The 24,623-nt window shown below is 44.7% G+C and overlaps 1 pseudogene; it reads right to left on the bottom strand.

Annotated features, from left to right (window-relative positions):
• Nucleotides 1-15,162: 15,162 nt before the first annotated feature.
• Nucleotides 15,163-20,453, bottom strand: LOC124088770 (elongation factor 1-alpha 1-like; annotated as a pseudogene).
• Nucleotides 20,454-24,623: the final 4,170 nt, after the last annotated feature.

The following is a 24,623-nucleotide window of genomic DNA, read 5'->3' as shown; positions in this document are numbered from 1 at the left end:
CTGGGAGTTTCTCTCATCTCCCCAGAAGGCAGAACCAGTGTCAGGCATCACTGGATAGCTGCTAAAGAGCTGAGTGTCCTCAAGCATGGAGCAGGTTTTGGTGACCCAACTCTAGAAGTTTCTTTCAGTTCCCCAGAAGCTGAGCCCCTGCTGGTGGGCTGTGGGAGTTTCAACACCCAGAAGCCAGAACTGGCTTTCCAGAGCCTGAGCCTCAGGAGCTACTTTCAACTCCCCAGAAACTAGAGCCAAATTTCAGTTTCCTTCTAACCCTCTGGAGCAGAGGGAGTCCCAGGAGGGCCAGAACCTGTGAGGAGAAAGAGAAGATGAGTGCATTCTAAGGAAGAGAGGACCCGTGTGCTTGCATGATTAAGAGTTCGACTCTATCAGGTCCCAAGGACATCAGCCTTACTGCCCTGTGAATCTTCATGGTTCAGAAATTTCCCAGCCAACTGAGAAGGGGACAAGCTGGTGAACTGGGCTTCTGCCTTTCATCCTTGACAGTGAGGGAGGAAAAGCAGGTAAGCAGAGCAAGAGGATAGGAGTCATTGCCAGCAGGGTGGGTAAAACCAGTGTGTGCTGGGTAGACCAGAAGCTTACCCTGTCCCAGTGACTGTGCAGGAAAGAATCTGAGTGTGTGTGTGTGTAGGGGGGTGGGCACATAATCACTGGTGGGGAGCATGTCTTGAGACCCTGATCCTGTCATTTTGTCTATCCTTCTGGTCCCTGACTGTCTCGCCAGAAGGAACTGGCAGGTGAACAGCCACCCTGAACCCCTGCCTCACAGTGTGGCTCTGTCTCGCTGGGAATGACAAGTAGACCAAGTAGATCCATTTGACCTGATGTCTGAACAGTGACCTCAGTAGCTGCCTACAGGGGCAGCCATCCACAGTGCGGGAGAACAAGCCGCAGGTCACCATGTGGTTCTCACTCTAGAGGCACTTTGTGGATAAGGGTATGGGGGCTGTGGTGCAGGCATCTGCTGCTCACTGGCCAGGGACTCTGGGAAAATTGTTTACCTTTTCTGGGCCAGTTTCTTTTAAGATCCAGTCAGGAGAGTGTTGGAAGCCATGAATGTCTGGCCATCTAGAAGCGGAGGTGAGCCCCTCAGTATTACTTACCAATCTGAGACTGGTCTGTTGCCCTGGCAAATATCCTGATACCACAGAATTTATTGGCTCAGACAGCCCTAGGTTCAAACACAGCTCCCTGGAGGTAGAGAGAGGTACCGGTGCCCCAAGTAGCTTGGTGGTGGGGCCCAAGGCCGGGAGGAGGAAGAATTACTGTGCAAGTGATAAGTCCCCTGTTGGGTCAGCGTCCCCACAGTCTCTCACTTCTTCTTTACCTTGAAGAATCTTTCCTCACAATAAATTTCTTTGGTATGTTTCAGTATAAATAAAGCATTTGAGGGCTTTTTCCCTTGTTAGGATCAGACCCATCAGTTCTCTTCCACCCGTCAAGCCCTTGCTTTAAACATAATTTTCCTCTGCCTTTTGTTTTATTTCTTAATACAATTTTTCAGACTTTTATTTCCAGCTGGCCCAAACCTCTGATGGTTACCCATTTCCTCCCTGTTCAGGTTGCAGGTGAGAATTGGTGCCTGGAACAAGGACCATCATGAGGAGTTTAGAAGGAAAAATGTCAGGTGGGTGCTGTTGGGTGTGTGGGAGACTTCCCGATGAAGTTAAGTTTCCATCTCTCGAGAATATCATGGAATCCCTTACCCCTCCCATTCCTCTGGAAGGGCGCCAAATTCAAAAGTTTTCTCGACCAATCCCAATGGAACACAGTGTCCGCTCCCCGTTCTGAGTCATCCTGCCTATCAGCACCTGCCACGTTGCCTACGCAACCCTTCTTAAACCGAAGCTTGCAAGCTCAGGCTCTCTGCTCTCTTTCTTTTCCTCCTCTCCTCTCTCTGCCTCTCCTTTTCTTCCCTTTCGGGCAGTCCCCCAATAAATCTCTTGGTTGAATCTCCGTCTACAGTGAGTCACTCGCCTTTCAGGTGCTCATCAGCTCCATCATACAAAGTGCACTATAGTCATTTTAAGAGAGTGAGTGAGTGAAAGGAGGAATTTTTATGATAGCTTGGCGTTAAGAATGGGGAAATTTACCTAGCTATTCTTAAAACCATTATTAAACAAAGAGGAAAGTCGTGAAGAAAGCTCAGTTTGCCCAATTTGTGGAAGTAGTTATGGAGAATTGTCTATGGTTCCCAGAAGAGGGATCACTTGATTTGCATATTTGGGAAAGACTTGGCAGACAGCTGCGTGCTGGCTGCAATCCAGCTAATATGCCCAGGTGCACGATTGGAAATGTAGACAGGATATGGACTCTGATACAGACTTGATTGCATTCAGATCAAGATAGTGAGGTGTGGTCCTCAGAGGACTTAATTGCTAGCTTTAAAAAGGCTGTCAAGTTACAAGTGCAAATGGCCTGCCTGCCTGCCACTCACACTTGGTCTGCAGAGTGCAGCTCGGGAAATGGCAGCTTGTCCTGGAGCCAGCTCAATGAGTGGAGGAGACACAAGAGGATGGGGAAAGGGAGCCTCAGCAGGATGTAGAAAAGCCTGAGAAGAATGAATTAGCTCATGAGCTTTGTAATTTGAATGTGAATGTTCCTGCTCTCCTGCTTCACCCCATCTTTCACGGAAAATTAAAAGTCACTGTCACAAATATTGTAAAAGTTTCCCAGCTTCAGCATGGCCTTTGAGCTGCAAAAGCAGCAAGGGAAGATTTGCCTGGATTCAGACTATATCCTACCTTTGAACAACTTGATCCTTAGAATTCAAGGTAATAGATAAAGGATTATGCACTTATTCAATACATTGAAATCTGCTTGCTCTGTTTATGGACCAAACTCCCCATTTGTGCAAAGTCTGCTAGAATCACTATGTAATGAGACTTTGTTGCCTAATGATTGGCTCATGCTGGCTAGAGCCTAACTTCAGGGGGCGAATATCTGTTATGGAAGTCCAATTGAACAGAGTTTTGCTCTAAGCAGCTAGAGACGAACAGAACGCATGGAGTTAACATTACTTTAGATAGGCTGACTGGAGCAGGACAATTCACTGATTTGGTACAATAATTAAATTATGATTTGTAAACTTATGCACAGATAAGTGTGTGTGGGGGAAAGGCATGGAGAGTTACTTACTAAGGGAGAGAAAACCTTGGATTTCAGTCACTTTCGACAAGGACCGGATGAAATGTTCCCCAATTTCATGGCGTGCTTATACCAAGCCAAGAACTGTATGATTAGTGATCCAAATGCCTCTGAGATTTTAGTTAAACAGCTGGCATTTGAAAATGTTAAAAAAGTTTGCCATGAAGTAATTCAACCTCTCTATAAAAAGGGGTCAGTGTAGGATGATATTCACCTCTGTTCTGATATCAGAACAGCATACTTGCAAGGCATAGCAATGGTGGCTGCCTTGAAACAAGTATTTCAACCTCTCTTGAAGGAGACCAATTCTAAAAGGCAGTGCTTTAATTGTGGATAACAGGGACACATGGCTAGAGATTGTAAATGGCCACAAGGACAAAGAAATGTGCAAGATATTTGTCCATGGTGCCTTAGAGGATTGTTACACTCAGAGTGGCTTCTATGGGTGGCCTCTGCTTAGGCAGCAGGTAAAGGAGGTGGGTCCAGGCCTGGCCCCATCAAATAATTGGGGTGTCATCATTTGCTCTGGAGCAGACATTGGCTGCAGCTCAACCATCACTCTAGCCCAGCCTCCTTATGCGCAGACCTAGTCTCACCATACATCTAGGATATTTTCTACTTGGAAACAAGGAGCTTGAACCTCGACCCACCTCAAAATTTGTACTGACTCCAAAAATTGGTCTGCAAACAATCCCTATGTGCCGCAGTCTGGCTGGGCACAATTCAGGAGCCACTTGTCAAAAGAAACGAACTTTATTTTTAGAACCACACACGCCAAACAAAAAAGCTCCTCAGGAAAACCTTCAGAGCCCAACTGCCACCACCGGCTTCCCACAAGCCTCTCCCTCAACCCCAAGCCTCTCCACCTCCCACAATCCTCCTGCTCTTGAGGCCGATTGGCTGGGTCACGTGGGCAGAGCCAAAAAAGTCCCCCAATGAGCAGCTGAAAGGGCAGGGAAACAGCCCAATGAGCATCACCAAAGAGGAGCCAATCAGCTAGATGTTGCTGGGGCCGCTGTGAGCCAATCATCAGCTGGCAGTCTGAAAGTTTGCTGGGGCCCCTTAGGCTGTGGCTCTCAACACCTATGAGAATTTATGGGCCCTTGCCACCAGATACAGTAGATTTAATACTGGGTAGAAGCAATTTAACTCCAACAGGAATTCAAGTGCTGTTAGGAGTTCTTGATGTAAATTTTAATGGAGAAATTAAGGTTACAGCTTAAACAAATTCCATTATTCAGCTTTCTCCAGAGCATACTCTAATGCCAGATTCGTGGGACCCCAGTAGACCTCCAGGAGCCGAATCGGATGTAATCACACAAGAATCTTTATTGCAAGTTCGAGCCTGGACTCACAACCATTTCCAACACAATGGTCCCGGTCCTTTGTTCAGTGAGATTTTATAGGTTTGGGGGGATACTCTACGTGTCACAACATCACACAGCAAATCATTTCATACCACAGGAAAATCAAACAACAACTCTTAACGTTGATTAAGCACATTCACTGGTGGGAACAAGTTGGGTAAGTGTGATTGGTTAGTGCAAGAGGGGGATTCATTTGAACTGATTGGCTTAATTATTGAGGGGTGTATGTGCTAATCTACATAGTTTCCTAACATGTTATCAACCACCCAGACTATTGGGGGGTCATCTGGCATCCCAGGTATTTTCCCTGTCTCATGCTGATTGGAGGTTGCTAGGGGGTTGCTATGGGTCCTCACCTAGCCTACCTGAGTCAGGGACACCTGGTGCAGATCTCTTCTATTATTTACAGACAAATAACTCAGCAGGGTGGCTATGTGCCTAGGAATGCTCTGTGGGTTTTTTCCAGGGACAAGTATCATGCCCCCTCCCTCTGGATAGGCCTTGAGGGAGAAGCTGGGTTTTCCAAACATCAGTTTCTCAATACCATAGCACAAATTCGTTTCATGCTTTATCATTCAGCGGAAGAGGCTTTATCAAATGGACCTGAGGAAGGTCAGACTTCCAGGTCCCTGGACAGAGCATACTGGGATCAGTTAGCTAAGCAAGACTCCCTGTATTGGATCTTAAATTTAATTACAAAATTTTCAAAGGGGTCATCAACACCAGGGCAGATATTTCCCTAATTACTAGGAAATTCTGGCCCTGGGAATAGGCATTACATAATGACACCTGCTAATTTAGGAGGCCTTGGTCAAATTTTTCAGCCTGCCCAAAGTGCTCAGTACCTCCCATGGGAGGATAAAGATGGCAATACAGGACTTTTCAAACTTGATACTTTGCCAATGAGTTTGTGGGGACAAGATATTTTGAGCAGCATGGGAGTCTTATTAATAAGCCCTGATTCTAGGGTGACTTCTCAAAATGCTTAATCAAGGATTTATCCCCACTTGGGGCTGGGGATGTGGCTCAAGCGGTAGCGCGCTCGCTTGGCCCGGGTTCGATCCTCAGCGCCACATACAACAAAGATGTTGTGTCCGCCGAAAATAAATATTAAAAAATTCTCCCTCTCTCTCTCTCTCTCTCTCTCCCTCTTTCAAAGAAAATTCTTTAAAAAAAAAAAAGAATTTATCCCCACTAAAGGACTGGGGAAAAAATCAACAAGAAAGTTGCTCACTAGTGCCACAGCCCTGTCAACAAGGAAAATATGGATTGGCTAATACCCTTGATCAGTCTTTCTAACGGGAGTGTGTTGGGGGGGCATTGATCTCTTCCCCGGCCCAGAAAACAGAAGAAATTAATTGGCTGTCTGATGATCCTGTCTGGGTTAATCAATGGCCCCTTTATAAGGGAAAAGCTTTGAGTAGCCTATGAATTAGTTCAAGAACAGTTTCAATCTGGTCATATTGAGCCTACTCTTAGCCCATGAAATACTCCAATTTTTGTAATAAAGAAAAAAAATCTTCCAAACGGAGATTGTTACAAGATCTCAGAGCAATTAATTGAACTATGGAACTGATGGGTGCTTTCCAACATGGGCTTCCCTCTCCTACAGCTATCCCTCTTGGTTGTCAATAGTAATTGATTTAAAAGATTGTTTTTTCACTATACCATTGCATCCAGGTAATTGTAAGAGATTTGTATTTAGCATCCCAGCTGTAAACTTCAAGGAGCCAGTAAAGATTTTGCTGGAAAGTGCTGCCTCAAGGAATGGCAAATAGCTTATCATTATGTCAAACTTTTGTGGCACAAACTATTGCTCCAGTGAGAGAACAATTTCCTGATGCATATATATAATCTATTACATGGACGATGTTCTTTTGGCTCATGCTAATTTAGATCAAATTTAAAACATTTTTGCTCAATTAGAAACCTCACTTGGGGTAAGAAAACAGGAAGCAGGTTTATTTGGTTGTACCAGGTTCAGAGGGAAAAAGCTTTCATTGTAATCAATCAATCCCCCAGAACCCTGAGTTCAGGAAGTTTTAGAACTTTATACCCAGTGTAAACAGGGAGGGATCTGCAGAAGTTCCCATGACAACAGGTTTTTTTCTTTCACCCTCCTGGGAAAATTAACCCCTCAAAGTCACCTTTTGCAAGAATCAGAGCCTGAGAAAGGGAGAGCTACTCCCCACTGCCAGCTCTTTCAATGGAACCCAATTAGTAACATCTTCTCTTATTTTTGAAATGTAAATGTCCCTGTGAAGCTCCACAGCCCAAGGCCAGAGACCTTATTAAAAGAATCTGTCTTCCTATCACACTCTGCATTTGTAAACACACTTCCTGCTTGAAAACCTTTACAAACTATTATGCATCATTTTAGACTAGAGAATCTACAACACTAGATAGCCCATAAATGTGAAAGACTAGTAAAGGGGTGCTCAGCACCTGATCTCTTTCAGGTCTGCAGCCAATTTTAGTTATTGTAAGATACAGCCAACAGGAAATAGGAAGCTTAACTACACTGAACTCTTTTGCAGAGATTCTTTTGCTGATATTTTAAGATCAGTTATGGTGAGGATTTCTAGAGAAGCTCAAGATTTTCTGTGGAGGAGCAGGTGCCACTACACACCACAGATGGTTTATGTGTGGCACCTGAAAAGGTGCAAAAGGCTTTTCCTTTTCAATATTTGGGCAACTTAATTAAGGGATGCACGATTCATCCACAAAATTCACAAATTAGGACTGATGTTCTACATACTCTCAATGACTTTCAAAATTGTCCATTGCAGACTTAAGTCCTTATTTCAAATTTTACTGGGGAATCCTTCTGCTTTTCCTTAACAACAGAGGCAAGAGTTGTTTCAACAAAAGTTGAAACTGCCATTAAGACTGCACAACTTACTGGAATTAATTTTTAAGAACATATATATAGCAATATATATATATATATATATATACATATTGCTATTTCCTACTCTTGCAGTCATTAGTAGTGGAATGGCTTTACATTACTCATTTCCCTCAAAAGTCTTTAACTCCATTTCATGATTTTGTTACTCAATTAGTCATTAAAGGTAGGACATGAGTTATACAATTAATTGGATCAGAGCCTTCTATTATTGTACTTTATTTTCTATTCAACAACAAAGCTGGCTCTGGCAATCTTCTAATACTTGGCAAATAGCATTTGTTAATTTTCCTGGTCAAGTGGAGGGTCACTACCTCCATGATGAGATTGTTTAATTTGCTTTGTAACTTCACTTATTTTTCCAAAAATTGTACACGCTTAGCCAATAGCTGGAGCAGTGACAGTGTTCACTCATGGCTCAAGCTCAGGAAAAGCAGGTTTTTATAGCTATGCTCACACTGAGGAGGTACAGACTTCTTATACTTCTGCACAATGAGCAGAGTTTCAAATTCTCATTTGTGCTTTATTTTGCTAATGAGCTAGTCAATATTTATAGTGATAGTGCATACACTGTTGGAATTGCTAAGTATATTGCAACAGCTACTATAGAAAGTACATTGTCAGAAGTTATTTCATTTATTCCATACTTTACAAGAAAGAGTCAAATGCATCAATATCCTTGTTTTATTGTTCATATCACAGCTCATTCTAATCTTCCAGGTTTTTTAGCATCAAGTAATGCTAAGGTTGATAAACTTGTTGCTATTTGCCAATAAATGATTATGTACAAACCTCACATTCTTTACATCATAAGAATGCTTCTTGTTTACATAAAAAGTTTCATATTACTAGGGGAACAGACTAATCAAATTGTTCATCTATGACCACAGTGTATAGTGACTTCTCCAATTTTAGTCACTGTGATTTAATCCCTGTGGTTTACAGCCAAATCAGCTGTGACAGATGGATGTAACAATTCACATCCCCCAATTTGGCAAAAATTATGTTCAATGTATGTTTTGAACATAATATATACAAGTGCTCTACCACTGAGCCACAACCCCAGTCCCTGTTCACTTATTCATTTATCTTTCCACTGCTCTTGTGAAAGAAAATACTTCACATGTTATTTTGTAAGGGACCGGTGAACGACGGAGGAAGAGACCACCAAGAGACTGACTCATGCAACAGCAAAAGGGGGTTTATTGAAGATCCAGCGCGCTGGGGCTCCGTGCTCATTCAAGAAGGGAGAGTGGCCAAGAGCCCTGAGCAGGGGTTAAGCAGTGCTTAAGTACACTTTTTGGGGAGGGCAGGGGCTTTGCATACATCAGAGCAAATCATCATGAGGCGCGGGAAAATCAAACAACAACTCTCAAACATGATTAGCACATTCATTGGCGGGAACAGGTCAGGCGAGAGTGATAGGTCAGTCCTAAGGAGGGGGATACATTCAAACTGATTGGTTTGGGCCCTGAGGTGGCCGAGCTGCACAGGGTCCAGGTTGTTAAGCAACTAAGTGGTTAGGGGGGATTTCGACACATATCTAATGGGCAGTTCCGGGAATTGTCTTAACTGCCACAGGAATTTCAGGTTCTGAGTGCAGTTCAGAAACTTTACAATACCTGGTCCTTTACATTTTAACTTCAGTTTCTTTTATCCTTTCAATTTGTTATTGCTTGGCTGCTTTTGCAGGATTAGGCTGGAATGTTTTTCTCCAGATTAAAACTGACAATGCTCTAGCTGATAACAGTTTTGTCATCAATTCCATATTGATCCCCAAACAGGGATTTCTTATAATCCTCAAGGTCAAGCTATTGTGGAGCAAGCTAATTTGTCTAGTAAACAACAATTACAAAAACAAAAAGGGGGGGAAAATATGACCCCACAAAATAATCTTAATCATGCTTTGTTTTACATTTTTTGAATTGTGATTCTATTTGGGTACCAGAACATCCTGTAAAACATGGAGGATTAGGAGCCAATGTTCAAAAGACTGAAACTGGAATCAACCTCCAGAGAGAACAGGAAAATAAGGAAGAGGAAGAGAGGGACAAAGAAGACTCTGAGGAACAGGAAAACCAACCTGCCATTGTGGAGACAAATGAAGGACCTGACACTTCAGGCTGAGCAGATAGTTCAACAACAGGGAGATACAAGACTCCAGTCACAATGTTGGTGGCCAGGCTGTCTCTGTTGAGTGGTCAGTAAGTAGAGCCCATGGAGAAACTTATTGGACCTATTATCCAGATCCATCTTTAGTACATCCAGCTGTGTGGACTGGAGAAACCATTCCAGTATTTACTAATGATTGTCATACGATGGGAGGTTTCACAGACAAACACATTACACCTATCCATGCCACTGGATTTGATTATACTGACTACAGTGGTAATCCACCTCTATGTTGGTTCCATGATGCCTATGCTGGCTTTATTAACCTTTTAGGGGTCCCACATGCTCTCCCATCAGGGAGGCGTCAATTTCTGAGGGGTGATGCCCCCTTAAGCATTGGGAGAGAGTGCAGCCCCCCACGGTGTCCCTTCCTTCCCACTGCCATCTCCTTCTTCCTCCCCACCCTTCTGGGGCACATCCCTGGGCTGGGACAGGGTCTATGTCTGGGTCTGGGAAGAGGAGCAGTGGCAGTGGGGGAAGACTGGGAGGGCACACCATGACCCCTGTCCCAGGGGGCAGTCCCAGTGTTAGCCACTAGGTCCTCCATGCCTTGACCCTCTCCTTCTCCACCTCCACAGCAGGAACAAGAGGTGGTGGGGGGGGACTGGTCAGAGGTCGACCAGTAGTCCTCCTCCAGGACTTTGGTCACATTTTTCCTCTCAGGAAGATGAGGAAAATAGCCACCTAAAACATTAATACTGCTAATTTTCTTAATAATTTGGTTCAAAAAACTTCCAAAGCCCTGTATAACCAGGTAACTATTGATTAAAGAGTTGAGAATAAATTAAACCAGTTGTCCCAGCATGAATAGGGTACCCTTCAATTGCTGATGCTGGCATCAAACTTGTGATCCTCTTGTCTTAGCCTGAAATTAAAGGACATTCAGCTCTCCTTCCTTCTCCCAACGATGGTGGCACAATGTGATATGGGACAAGGTTGGAGAACTGGAATGTTTTTCTCCTGGACGGCTGTCAAAACTGCAGTAGGACACATCCATTCTTCTTGCAGTGGAGGATCTCTAAGGAAAAGATGGAATAGGAGTGAGTCCTAGAGACTTCCTATGAGATCAAACACTTATTTTTTTCTCTCTACTCTTTTATTCTGGGATACTGAGGGCCATTGCTAAGTAAGAATGACGCATGGCATGACCCAGGTCATTTGCAGTGTCATTGCATGTAAGGTGACCTTGCTCAAGGACCAGGGCGGATCCGGGTTTAGGGTGGATCGGGGTTTAGGGCATTCCCGGTTTAGGACAATCCGGGTTTAGGGCGGTTCCAGGTTTAAGATGTACCCTGCTGGGAATAGGGCGTATCCTGCTGCCTCAGGCGCGCCTGCTCCTTGAGTTCTCGTGGGATTCAGAGAGTATTTGGGATTTTGCCCAGAACGTGATTTGGGCCGAATTCCCCCAGAACGTGTTTGTAGAGTGCCGGTGTGAGTTCAGGAATAAAGAATTGCTGTTTGAATCTACAAGGCTGTGGTGGCTCGTGATTTTGTGCCCAGCCAGACTGCAGCACTGGGAAATGACAACCCAAAGTTTAAATAAATAATAACAAAAAATAAAAACAGAAATTTGGGAAAAAAATTAAATTTTTGAAGAAAATACAGCATTTGGGGGACCTAAAAAACCACCCAATCATGCTGGCCCCTTTGGGCTTAAGATCAAACATCCTGGACAGTTATTAAAATGGGACTCTCCCATAACAGGCCAGTTATCTGCACAGAATATCCACCAGTACCTTATTGCCTTTTCAATCTGCAATAAAATTTGGTGACTTTCATAAATGGATGAGTTGTGCAAATGTCTTTCTAGTGCAACATAAAATCTCTAGAAGTGGTAGATATGTTTTGGGATGGTCTCCAAGAATTGATAAAGGACAGTGATATCAAGATCTTATAATTCCTGGAGGATTTGTTGGTAATATCCTAACTTTCAGTGAAGGTGGCATACAAAAAGATAGCTGCCTCCAATTTTCTCCCTTTTACAGATGGGACCATGCCTGACCAGGCAGAAACTGCAAGGAGAGTTCCTGATATGGCCTGAGAGCCTGTGTTCAATCTCCTTATGCTTTAATTTCTGGAAATGTGAGAGTGCAGAGAAAAGGAAAAAAAATATCATGTAACTTGAAGATATAACAGAGGGAGAGGGGTATTGGTCCTTTACCAACCACCCTTTGTTTTACTCCCAGCTAAAGTCTTGGGGCCATGGTATGCTGATTGTGCAGTTCAGGTTTAACAAAAAATGCATAACCAGCTAAGCAGACCACAGTGAGTGACTGGACGTAGAGAGCTAGGAGTGGCTACTTTAATTTCTTTTATAGCTTTACAGTCACTGCTGAGAGCCACAGCGAGTCAGAATGGCCCCTGGCATTTTGCCAGAAGTAATGGTTGAGAGGCGAGCCATTAAGATGATGCTGGATTGATTCAATTGTATATTAGACCTTTACTGTCCGCCTACTACTTTGGAGTTCTCCCGAGGATTGCCTGGGGAGTTCGTGTTGGTGGGGGAAGGTCTGGGAGAGGGAGTTCCGGTTGGTGTGTGGTGTGTTCCTGGAGGAGCAGCGTGGGTGGCATTCGGGGAGTTCCCGGGGAGCGTGTGTGGAGTGTGCTGGTGGAGTTCGGAAATAAAGTTTGTTCCTGCTTGAGTGGCTTGTGATTTGTGCCCAGCCAGACTGTGGCAAGTCACAGCGTCTGTAGCTTTACATAAAAACATTAATACTGCTAATTTTCTTAATTTGGTCAAAATACTTCCAAAGCCCTGTATACTCAGGTAAATATTGATGAAAAAGTTGAGACTACATTAAATGCTTTGGAAGCTACTGTTATTAATATTGGAAATGAATGTGCCACTCTCAAATTTAAGCAAAGCCTTAAATGCCATGCTTAAGTCTGCAATACTGCAGCCAGGAATAATGGCTCCCAGTGGGATTTGGAAAAGGTAAAAAATCAACTACTGGGCATTTGGCATGATATTAATAAGAACAGCCTGGATCTTATGGAGTTACATCATAACATCCAGGACATCCAGAAAAGCAGGAACAACTTCATAAATCCTACATCTCTGGCTGAAGAAATACTTCATGATCTAAAAGGCTTTAATTCTGGAAATGTATTGAAGACTTCTACATGGTATGCTTTTGGAATTATGCGCTTGCTACTAATTCTTTTTTGTGTTATGATAATAGGTTGTTGTACGATCAGAAATGAAATCTGGGAACGTCAAGTAACAACATATCACATCACTTGGGCTTAAAAAACAAAAAGCGAGAGATGTTGGAAGCCATGAATGAACTGTGGGCATGTCTGGGCCATCTCTAAGAGAAGGTGAGGCCCTCAGAGAACCTCAGAGAACCCTTGGTTATCTTACGGATCTGAGACTGCTCCATTGCCCTACCGAAGTCCTGCTCAAAGAGGATTCTGTGATACTGCAGAATTTATTGGCTCAGACAGTGCTAGGCTGAAACACAACTCCCTGGAGGTGGAAAGAGATACCAGTGCCCCAACTAGCTTTGTGGTGCCACTTGCCTGGAGGAGGAAGAATTACTGCGCAAGTGAGAAGTCCCCAATCAGGCCAGCTTCCCAGAAGCTTCTTGTTTCTTGTTTACATTGAATAACTGTCCTCACTATAAATTTCTTTGGTGTGTTTCACCATAAATAAAGCAGTCATGGGCTTTTACCCTTTTGTTAGGATCAGACTCATCAGGTCTCTTCTACCTGTCGAGCCCTTGCTTTAAATATATTTTTCTGTGCTTTTGTCTTATTTCTCAATATGATATTTTTAGACTTTTATTTCCAGCCAGCCCACACCTGTGAAGGTACCCTATCCCCCAACTTGCAGTCTGCAGGTGAGAGGAGAGCATCTCACAGTTCTGAGGGCTGTGAATTTTATAGGGGTCAGCAGGGTGTTCATCCCCCAGCAAGCACAGATTGCATGAGCCTTTGTCCTTTGTCCTTGGGCACACTGGGCTGCTCTTTGCAAACAGTCCCTGAGTTCCAGTTCTAGCCCTTGTTATCTACAGAACACATTCAAGTTCCATGGCTTAATTCAGACTCCAGTTCTTCAATACCGGGGGCACAGTACAGAACTATGGAGCAGGCTTGGGTGGGTACCAGGCCTAAGGAGGGGACAGTGTGCCTGTTGCATCAGAAAGTGAAAGCCTTGCTGATGAATGACCTGGCCCAAAGAAGCCTTTCACAAGCAGGTGCTGGGAACCTCCAAGGAGCATTGGGCCAAGAAGCTGAAAGAGGTTCCTCCTACTTGCAGGATGCTTCTTGGCCTGGTCTCTTCTGATGGCCACCTCAATGGTAGAGCTCCCTCCCACACTCCCAGGAACTCCTGCTGATCCTGGAGCCCCATGTCACTAACATTTCTTCAGGGCTATAACACTGAGTGCTTTAATGTGCATTCTTTAGATTTAGCCCTTACTAAACCATTCTCAGGCTTGGAAACAGGAGCAGCAATGCATGTCAGGGCTAGAAGTCAAATTTCCAGCACTCACCCCTAAAAACATTTCCCTTAACTTGATTATTGTCTACTAGAGACAAGTCCCTTTGCAAAACTAAAAAGGATTGATTTACATTTGTTCTTTCACTTGTTTGGCTTTATTTCCCAAATTTTCACATGGTACTGGTACTATTCCTTTTTCTAAAAGTAGCAACCAAAGTCACTGAGTCTATTCAGGCATTGGTAGCATGAAGTGGTCATCCAGCCACCATGGTCAGATAAATCCAGAATTTTCTAGGACAGGCTTATGTTGATCCCCTTTATGAGGTTATTATTCTTGCTGCCAGATTGCACCTAACCTCTTGGTGGCACCAAGTGACATGCTATTCTGTACTCTTTCCTAATCTTTGGTCCCATCATGCCTGAATTAAGGCAGTGGTCCAGACTGGCCAGAGCATTGGTAGAAGTCTATTACTGTCATCCATCTAGCAGAACTATTGAGTAAGGAATTGCAGGTCAGGATTTGTTAATAGGAGATTACAATCTTTTAACAGAAAAGCAACAGTTATTTCACGGCTACTGTGCCACCATTCAATTTATCTTTATGACAGCCTTGTAAAGTAGGTAGCCTTGTCTGGATCTTATTGATGAGGAAACTGAGGCTAGGTGAGGCTGAATAACCAGTCCAGTGCTGCACAGCTGGCCAGGGCTGGGTCCAGCTCACCAGTGTGAGGAGTGACTTCTGTGCATGTTTGTCACTGGGCTGTAGGTCAGATGCTCATACTTTGTCTCAGTCTTCCATGTCACCCTGGTGAAGTGGTATAGTCACTTTCTAGGCTGCCATCACAGAGTATCAAAATCTGGACAGCTTAAAACAACAGAAATGTATCATCTCACAGTTCTATGGGCCAGAAGTCTAAAATCAAGGTATGGGCTAGATCATGTTCCCTCTGAAGGCTCTAGGGTGGATCCTTCTGCCTCTTCCAGCTCCAGGTGTCAGCTCTAATCCTCGGCTTCCTTGGCTTATGGCCACATCACTCTAATCCCCTGGCCATCTCTCCATGTGTGTCTTACATCATCTTCCCTCAGTATGGGTTGAGCCCCAATTTTTTTTTCTCATTAAACTTTTTGTTTTAATGGGTCTCAAAATTCTGTGACAGATTTTTGGTCAAGTTGTTTCCATTAAAAAGTACTGATTTTAAAAACTAATAACTTAAAACTACCACACACTAAAATTCAAAAATGGTCCACAAAACATTTTCCTTTACTTCTGAAGGTTTTTATGATGCATTGTTATCATTAACCAGTCTTTTACTATTAAACTTAAATGGCCAATTGAGACAAACAGTTCTGAGACCGTTCTTCCACCACTGATTAAGACTGGGGTGGCAGGTATTAGGGGTAATATTCATTTAGTCTTCTGAGCTTTCTGGGCAGACTTGGATTTAGTTCTCAAATAAAGCCTTCTTGTTCACTGCTTTGATGACACCCACAGCAACTGTCTGCCTCATATCTCGAACAGCAAAACGACCCAGAGGAGGATAGTCAGAGAAGCTCTCAACACACATGGGCTTTCCTGGAACCATTATCAACGATGGCAGCATCACCAGATTTCAAGAATTTAGGGCCATCTTCCAGCTTCTTACCAGAACAGCGATCAATCTTTTCTTTCACATTGCAAGCAATGTGAGCTGTGTGACAAGCCAGTACAGGAGCATAGCCAGCACTGATTTGGCCTGGATGGTTCAGGATAATCACCTGAGCAGTGGAACCAGCTGCTTCCATTGGTGGGTCATTTTTGCTGTCACCAGCAACATTGCCATGACAAACATCTTTGACAGACACGTTCTTGACATTGAAGCCCACATTGTCTCCAGGAAGAGCTTCACTCAGAGCTTCATGGTGCATTTCAACAGACTTTACTTCAGTTGTGACATTGACTGGAGCAAAGGTGACCACCATGCCAAGCTTGAGAACACCAGTCTCCACTCGGCCCACAGGGACAGTACCAATACTAACAATTTTGTAGACATCCTGGAGGGGCAGACACAAAGGCTTGTCAGTTGGACGAGTTGGTGGCAGGATGCAATCTAAAGCTTCAAGCAATGTGGTTCCACTGGCACTGCCATCTTTACAGGTGACTCTCCATCCCTTGAACCAAGGCATATTAGCACTTGGCTCCAACATGTTGTCACCATTCCAACCAGAAATTGGCACAAATGCTACTGTAACAGGGTTGTAGCCAATTTTCTTAATGTAGATGCTGACTTCCTTGGCAATTTCCTCATATCTCTTCTGACTGTAGAGTGGCTAGGTGGAATCCATTTTGTTAACACCAACGATTAGTTGTTTCACACCCAGTGTGCAGGCCAGAAGGGCATGCTCACGGGTCTGCCCATTCTTGGAGATACCAGCTTCAAATTCACCAATGCCAGCAGCAACAATCAGGACAGCACAGTCAGCGTGAGATGTGCCTATAATCATGTTTTTGATAAAGTCTCTGTGTCCTTGGGCATTAATGATAGTCACATAATACTTGCTGGTCTCAAATTTCCACCGGGAGATGACAATGGTGATACCACACTCATGTTCAGCTTTCAGTTTATCCAAGACCCAGGCATACTTGAAGGAGCCCTTTCCCATCTCAGCAGCTTCCTTCTCAAAATTTTCAATTGTTCTTCTGTCGATCCCACCACATTTGTAGATCAGATGGCCAGTAGTGGTAGACTTGTCCGAATCTACGTGTCCAATGACAACGATGTTAATGTATTTTCCTTTCCCGTTTGGCTTTGATTTAGCGGTGGCTTTCATGACACCTGTGTTCTGGCGGCAAACCCGTTGTGAAAAAGAAAAAGCCCAAATTTCTTTATAAAAAACACCAGCCCTTTGGATGAAGGGAAGCCATAATGTCCTTGTTTACACCTGTAAAGACCCTGTTTTCAAATAAGGTCACTGGGATGTCACAGGTTTAGGACTCCAGCACATCTTTTTAGGAGAAGAGTTCAACCCTTAACAGAGGGTATTATGTCCACTCAACAGAGGAGGCAACTGAGGCCCAGAGAAGGTAAGTGACTTGCCAGCCATATAGATCATAAGTGAAAACATCAGGTCCAGCTACGGTCTATGCTCTTGCATCCTGGGAGTTGCTGGGTGAAGCTGCTTAGGGAAGGTTCCAAAGTGGCAGTGGTGTCCTCTGTTCCTGGGTTCTACTGCTCTGGAGGTCTTCGAATAGAGTGTTTGATATGTGGACATAAATCTCCAGCTTATCTGGAGGTGATGGGGAGGCTTTCTACACTATCCATTTGCCTCTCCCTTGACTCGACCTGACTCAGTGGGATCACATGGTGGCACCCACGTGGCCTTCAGACAGTATCCAACACAGAGCAAAGCTCACTACCAAATGCTTTGGGTCAAAGCTCATTTATCAGAAGCCAAGCTGTGGTGGGAATCTGTGCATTTGGTAGCCAGGTGATCTTCCTCCAGCCAGGGGAAGCCGTGCCTCATCTGTGTCTAGCATGGCCTGTAGAGACCTTGGGATCTGCTGTGGCTAGAGAGACATGTTGTCAAGTCTCTGCCTTTTACACAGCAGCATTTCCTTCTTTTGATTTAGCTACAGAATCATTTACCACAACTGAGAGCAGAGCATCAGAGCAGCTGACGCAGTGGAGGACCTGAGGTGGTGCTGCGCCAATCATGGGCCAGACATAGCCATGAACTGGCTGCAGTTTGAGGTAAGAAGGAGACTCTAGGAGCCCATGGAGGGTGGAGCCTTCCAGAGTGCTAGCGGCCCTAGAAGAGACAGGCAGCTTCTCCATCCCTGGAATGGCACAGTGGGACGAACCATGCTGAGGTGGTTTTGGGCACAGCTGGGATTTCATCCTGCACTGGTGGCACAGGACACTGTGAGAAGTTCCCTTGGGTTTCTCAGAGGTGCCCGCTAACAGCTGGACAGGGTAACAGTGGGAGGAATATCTGACAGGCTGTCTCTCCGGAAGGTGTGTCTTGGCCTGGCTTGTCTATGGCTCCCAGCTAGAAACCAGCACCTGTGTGTACCTTATGTACACATTTGCCATTGGTACTGAATCATGCCTTTTTGTTCTTGTTGTTTCCTTTCCATAAGGAAAAGCAAGTCTCTGTTTTATATCTAACTCATGGATTTCCTAGTCCCCTGCTCATGTCTTCAGTACACACAACCTTGTGTGTGGTGGTTCCCCACCCCAACTCCTCACTACGCAGCACAGCATCTGATGCAGCTTTTTGTGATGGTTGTTAACCATGGGCTCTTCTTTCCAAAATTGCTTGATGCAGATTCCATTGGCTCTTGGAAACCACCAATGTGCTCTAGAAGACCTTCCTGTAGGACTTTCCCAAAGACCTCTGTGCCATGCTTTGTAACAGTCACCAGTGGAATCCATCAGCAGATCACCTGTTTCCTAAGGTGGACACCAGCTTCCACCTCCATCCCCACCACACTGCAGAGTGGGATGAGGTGGGAGCAGGCAGTGACAGGTTCCAAAGCAGGCAGAGACAGGTTCCAAAGTGACTCCTTCAAGCACCTTGAACTCTGTGGTGAGACTGAAGCTCCAGGCTAGGCCAGGCCTGACGAGTGACTAGCCCGGCCCCTCTGAGCTCCTCTGTCCTGGCATCCATGGGGAAGGCTGGAATTATCCCAGTTTGCAGAAAAGGAAACAAATCTAGATGCTCCCAAGAGTTTCCGTGATTCACTCAAGGCTCCATGAGAAAAACCTGGATTAAGACCTAGGTCTTGAGGGCAAGCCTCTTCTTGTCACACTCCAGAGTGGGGATGAAGAGAAGTGGGCAAGAGGATAGAATGCTTAAAATCTTGTATAAATTACTTCTGAGAGGCCCTTTCTTATAGCTCCCCTCCCCCAGCCCATTAATGCACTGTCTCCTCATGATGCACCCGAACACTTTTGTTCTGCCCAAACTGTGGGACTGAGCTTCCCCAGGAAGACAGATGACTTCCTTCCCAGTTGGAGGGTTAGGGCAAGGGACAAGTGCACAGATGCTCAGAAGGCAATTACTGTCATGATTATGAGGGACACCTAGGCCAGTGGCAGGCACCTTCTGCCATCTTTAGATGTCCTTCCCACAGTCTCCATGCTGGACCACCAAGTCCTCTTGGCTCCTCCTTCCTCCGTCTCCCATAATCATTGTGTTGAATCACTGCTGCCACCAATCCTCCTTGGGGATCCCCAGAGCCCCTCATCTGACTTCAGGGCAAGCGTCAGTAACTCCTGGGCCTTCCTCTGAGGAAGAACTCCACCAGGGTACCAGGGAGCTATTTCATCATCCCTCTCCCAGCCCTTTCTCCCTGCCAAAATGCGACCTGGCCCAGTGACCAGGCAGCCATCTGGCTCTGCCACAGCTAGGTCTTCAGGGGTCCCTGCAGACAAATGACAGGGCTGCGTCTACAACACTGCCTTCGCTCCCAGGCCTGAGTCTGGCACATGCAAGGCCTCTCTCCACCTGGCCTGGTGTTCCCTGGGCAACCTCAGGTTTCCCGTCCAAGAGTGGCCTTGGCAATAGCTTCCATTTTGTTGTTGTTGTTGTTGTTGTTATTAATGGGGTGGGTCTAGTGGCTAAGGACCCTGGGGGCCAGGCCTAGAGGGGACCCGCTTACAGCCAGTGGTGACAGATGATGGAGGCTGAGAAAGGCCCCGTGGACACCTACCTGACCCATCTCATGGGAATGCTGTACTCTTCCTCACTCCTGGTTTGCCCCCCTCCAGGAACCCATCCTTCTCGAACTGGGCTGAGACTCATCTTCTTTTGGCTCCAGTGTTCCTAGAACAAAACAGAAAGGAAACAATGAGATAAGTCTGGGCCCATCCAGTAAATACAGATTATGTTCCTCTTCAGATCCTTTGTGAGAAGGGTTAGGAAAAGAAGGAAGGATGAACAAAGGAACTAAAAGGTAGCTTAACTCTTTGAGAAAGGTTACCCAACACCAACTGTCCGTGGGCGGACACTGGGACGACTGGTCCTGCCACACCCACCAGGAGGTTGTGAGACCCCCTTGCAGCCGTTGGACCAACGGATGGATGTGTGCATTCGAGCCTCCTTCTGGCCTTGGCAGCACACAGAACCGGTACCTGAGAGGGGATGGGGGGGCGGGGCCAGTGGCAAGGTTGGAGCGGAGCCCCCAGGGAAGGAGGAGGAGGGTGAGGTCCATCCAAGGTGAGGCTTTGCGTTGGGCCTGATGTTCCGCGCCGCCCCACCGCCTTGGCCTCACTAGCTTTACCAGAGTCAACTTCAGTACCTCCTGGTTAGGGAACCCCCGTGCATGGCATTTCAGGTCTCTCATGACGATGCAGGATGCTATCATGACCATTTTCAAGTGCCTCCGTTCAGTTGTCTTCAAGAAATGGCCCCTGAGCATGTTCAGGCCTGCCAGACAGGTATCCTCGACAGATCCCGGGAACACCCTTTGCAGGCACCAGTGACCATGGCCATGGGAGGAGGTGCTTGTTGGGCATTTGACACGTTGTACTGTGGTGGCGGGTGGCTGGGCCTCACCGGGTCTGGAAGCTCTGGCTCCCTAGGCTATGCAAAGGAGGGGCGGGGAGGGAGTGCACACTGCGGTGCAGGGCCGCAGAGCATTTCCAGTCAAGGAGGCGCAAATCCAGAGCAGCTGGGAGCTCAGTGGGAGTGCTGGGGGCAGGTCACCTGGGATGTCAGCATACTTGACACGGGAGCAGGTAGTGGACACATAAGAGTTCACTGGAGCACTGGGGAAAGCACCTGGGATCTCAAAGGGTTGGAAATTTGCCGCAGCCCGGCTGGCTGGGCAAAATAGCTGGGGGGTGACGAACAACTTGTGTAGGTTGATACAGTAGGAATGGGAGCCCTTTATTGTAGGACAGGAGCGGTATATATACATTCCACACAGCTTATCTTAATTAGCATAAACTAGATACATCAGTCAACCAATAAGAAATCTCCATACTTAATGGCTCGCTGGTGTTACTTCACAAACCACTCCCTCTGGCATTTTGCCAGGCGCCATCCAGACTTGTTTACAGACTCTAACAGAAATTAGTACCAGGGCTCTTGTGAGGTGGGAGAGGATATCACGGGGCATCTGGGACCCAGACCCTGGGTCGGAAACTCCAGTTGGTAGTGCCGGTGCTGTTAACCACCTCCATATCTTGGAGATCCGCTCTAAAGTTCCTGGGAGAAAGGGAGCAGTTAGAGTCTGTTTGGCTCCTTTGTTCTTTGGTGACAGCCTTAGGTTTCCTATCCAATAGTGGCCTTTGCAATAGCTTCCAGATTTTTTCTGTTACTAAAGAAGTCCACCACAGAATCTGTGCTTTCTCCTTTTGGTTATCTGTGGACTCTGATGTTCTTCCCTGTGGGCTCACTCGGTCTACAGAAGCCCACCAAACAGCTGAGGAGGGTGTGTGGTGACATAGTCGGAAAGAGACCTCTAGAGACCAGTTTCAGAGAAGACGATCCACTTTATTATTGCATAGGCAAGCTTTTTATGCATAGTCTGTTACCAGGCAAATTTAGCTGAGGGTCGTAATAATCCAACGAGTTAGCAGCAAAGTTATGAGCAGCAACCAATGGGATAAAAGGTCGGTGGCAAAAAGCAGAAGGAAAAGGAACACGCTGTGCACGTGAAGGTGGCCAGGTTACCATGGTGATGGGACTAGTTCAGGGTCAGTGTTCCAAACCACAAATATCCAGACCAGACCTGTGTGCCGGGCCCTAAGAGTCCCTCACAAAGGCAACATAGGCTGCTTTCCAGCTCAGGGGCTCAACACTTCCCTGTTCTGCCCCTCCCTCCCTTTTTTAAAGTATCTGGTTGGATGTGTTGTGAGGATGCATGGGGCTAAGGTGACCTCCTTGGTGAGGATCATCAGGTGTAGAATAACCTGGAGACTGCAAAGGGCTGTCACTGTAGACTCTTCCCACCCTTCCTAGGATAGGAATTTTGTCTCCTCTTCACTGTCACCTCCAAATGGAAAAGCTGTTAATGAGCCCTAATGTGAAAAGAATGTTGCTGAGTTTTATAAAATTTAGGTGTTTTAAGTCTTGATGGTAGAAAGGACCCTTTTAATTTTATAGCCTGTAAGCACAAATGACACACAAATGAGGAAGGTGGAAAGCAGACCTCAGATCAGCAAGCAGCAGAGTCATCAATCGAATACATGACATGGCTCATTTTCGGGGTGGAAATATGGTGGCACGCTGAAGCATGGGTTTGGGTTATACAGGATTCATTTAGGGTGGGACAGGAGGGTGGGACAGGAGGGTGATCCATTAGAGTTGGGGGTTGGGTGCCAGTCAGGTGTGAGTTCTTTTTGTGTTCCTTCCCTCTGGTGAGGACCAGTCTTTTAAATGACAAAAACTTCAATTTTACCCCAACAAAGCAGGTGGGTCAACAGGTGCAGAGAGGAAATATCCTTGGACTTATTCTTCATATCCTTCATTCCAGACTCTGAAAGGGGATAATGAATTGGGGCGTTGATATAAAATATGGCTGCTTGCTGCTGAGAAGGGGTAACATAGGGGGGGCTTCCTCCTTTCAGAGTTCTGGGAGAGAAAATGGAGACCCTGGTGGTTGAGGCTGTGGGAGGAGCCTCAAGATTGACTGAGTGAATTTCTCCTTTTCAAAAAGTTTGATGAAGAGTGTGGGAGGAGATGTGTCCTGGGAGGCAGCTTGGGTTGGGCAGGTCACCTCCCTAAGAAACTGTTTATGTACAGAAATTAAGAATAGGGAGAAGAAAGGTTTATAAGAATAATGAATATTAACTGATTTGCTAGTGTTGGGAAAACTATCGTGTCCCTTTCAAATTTAGGGTGCACTTTCATTGATCTTAGGAGTTCGGGTACTTTGAAGCATAGAAAGCATGATTTAACTTGGAACCATATTATTCTGATGTTTTGATCTTCTCCAGTCTGCTCAACAGATTGTATAGAACAGGAACAGAAATACAATCAGCAGTATAGTTAAAATGATTAATTCAGCAATATGTGTGGAAAAGTATTTAAAAAGGTTAAGGAAAGAGATTCCAATTTGGCCATATTGCCCCAAATCTATTCATTGTTAAAAGTAGGTGCCTTGGGCTGGGGTTGGGGCTCAGTGGTGGTAACGTACTTGCCTGGCATGTGTCAGGCACTGGGTTAAATTCTCAGCACTGCATAGAAATAAATAAAATAAGGTCTATCAAAAACTAAAAAATTCACATATATAGAATATTTCATCCTCCAATGAGCAAATATACTTTCTTCTTAGAAGCACATGGATCCTTATCTAAAATAGACCATATATTATGCCACAAAGCAATTCTTAGCAGATATAAAAATATTAATAATGGAATGAAATTAGAAATCAACGATAAAATAAGAAATAAAAGCTACTCAAACACCTACTGAATGAACAATGGGCTGCAAAAGACACCAAGGAGATTAAAAAATTTTTAGAGGTGAATGAAAACACAGATACAACATCTTGAAATCTCTGGGATACTAAGAAGGCAGTTCTAAGAGGAAAGTTAATTGCATGGAGTTCATTCCTTAAAAGAAGAAAAAGTCAACAAATAATTTAACATTACATCTCAAAGCCCTAGATAAAGAACCAATCTACTCCAAAAGCAGTAAAAGATAGGAAATAATTACAATCAGAGCTGAAAACAATGAAATTGAAACAAAAGAAACAATTGAAAAAACAAAAAATTGGTTCTTTGAAAAAATAAAATTGACAGACCCTTAGCCATGCTAACAAAAGAGAAGGAGAGAGAAAACTCAAAATTATTAACATACTGATGAAAAAGGAAATATCACAACAGACACTACAGAAATACAGAAGATAATTACAAATTATTTTGAAAACTTATATTCTAATATAATAGAAAATATCAAAGGCATCAACAAATTTCTAGAGTCATGTGATTTGCCCACATTGAATCAGGATGATATGCACAATTTCAACAGATCAATTTGAAGCAATGAAATAGAAGACACCATCAGAAGCCAACCAACCAAGAAAAGCCCAGGGCCAGATAGATGCACAGCTGAGTTCTATAAGACCTTTAAAGAAGAACTAATACCAATACTCTTAAATTTATTTCAGGAAATGGAAAAAGAGGGAGCACTTCCAAACTCATTCTATGAGGCCAATATCACCCTGATTTCAAAACCAGGCAAAGACATATCTAAGAAATAAAACTTCAGACCAATATCTCTAATGAACATAGGTGCAAAAATTCTCAATAAAATTCTGGCAAATCAAACACAAAATCATATCAAAAAGTTAGTGCACCATGATCAAGTGGGATTCATCCCAGGGATGCAAGGTTTGTTTATCACATCAATAGAATTAAAAATAAGAACCATATGATCATCTTGATAGATGCACTTGACAAAATACAGCACCTCTTCATGTTCAAAACACTAGAAAAACTAGGGATAACAGGAACATATCTCAACACTGTAAAAGCTATCTATGATAAGTCCTAGGCAACATCATTCTAAATGGAGAAAAATTGAAAGCATTCTCTCTAAAAGTTGGAATAAGACAGGGATGTCCTCTTTCACCACTTCT

Source organism: Marmota monax, unplaced genomic scaffold (assembly GCF_021218885.2).
Source record: "Marmota monax isolate L192 unplaced genomic scaffold, Marmota_monax_Labrador192_F-V1.1 WCK01_AAM20220418_F8-fsc00232, whole genome shotgun sequence".
Classification (NCBI taxonomy): domain Eukaryota; kingdom Metazoa; phylum Chordata; class Mammalia; order Rodentia; family Sciuridae; genus Marmota; species Marmota monax.
Note: the sequence above shows the minus strand (reverse complement) of the source record. Positions and strands in the feature narration are given on the sequence as shown.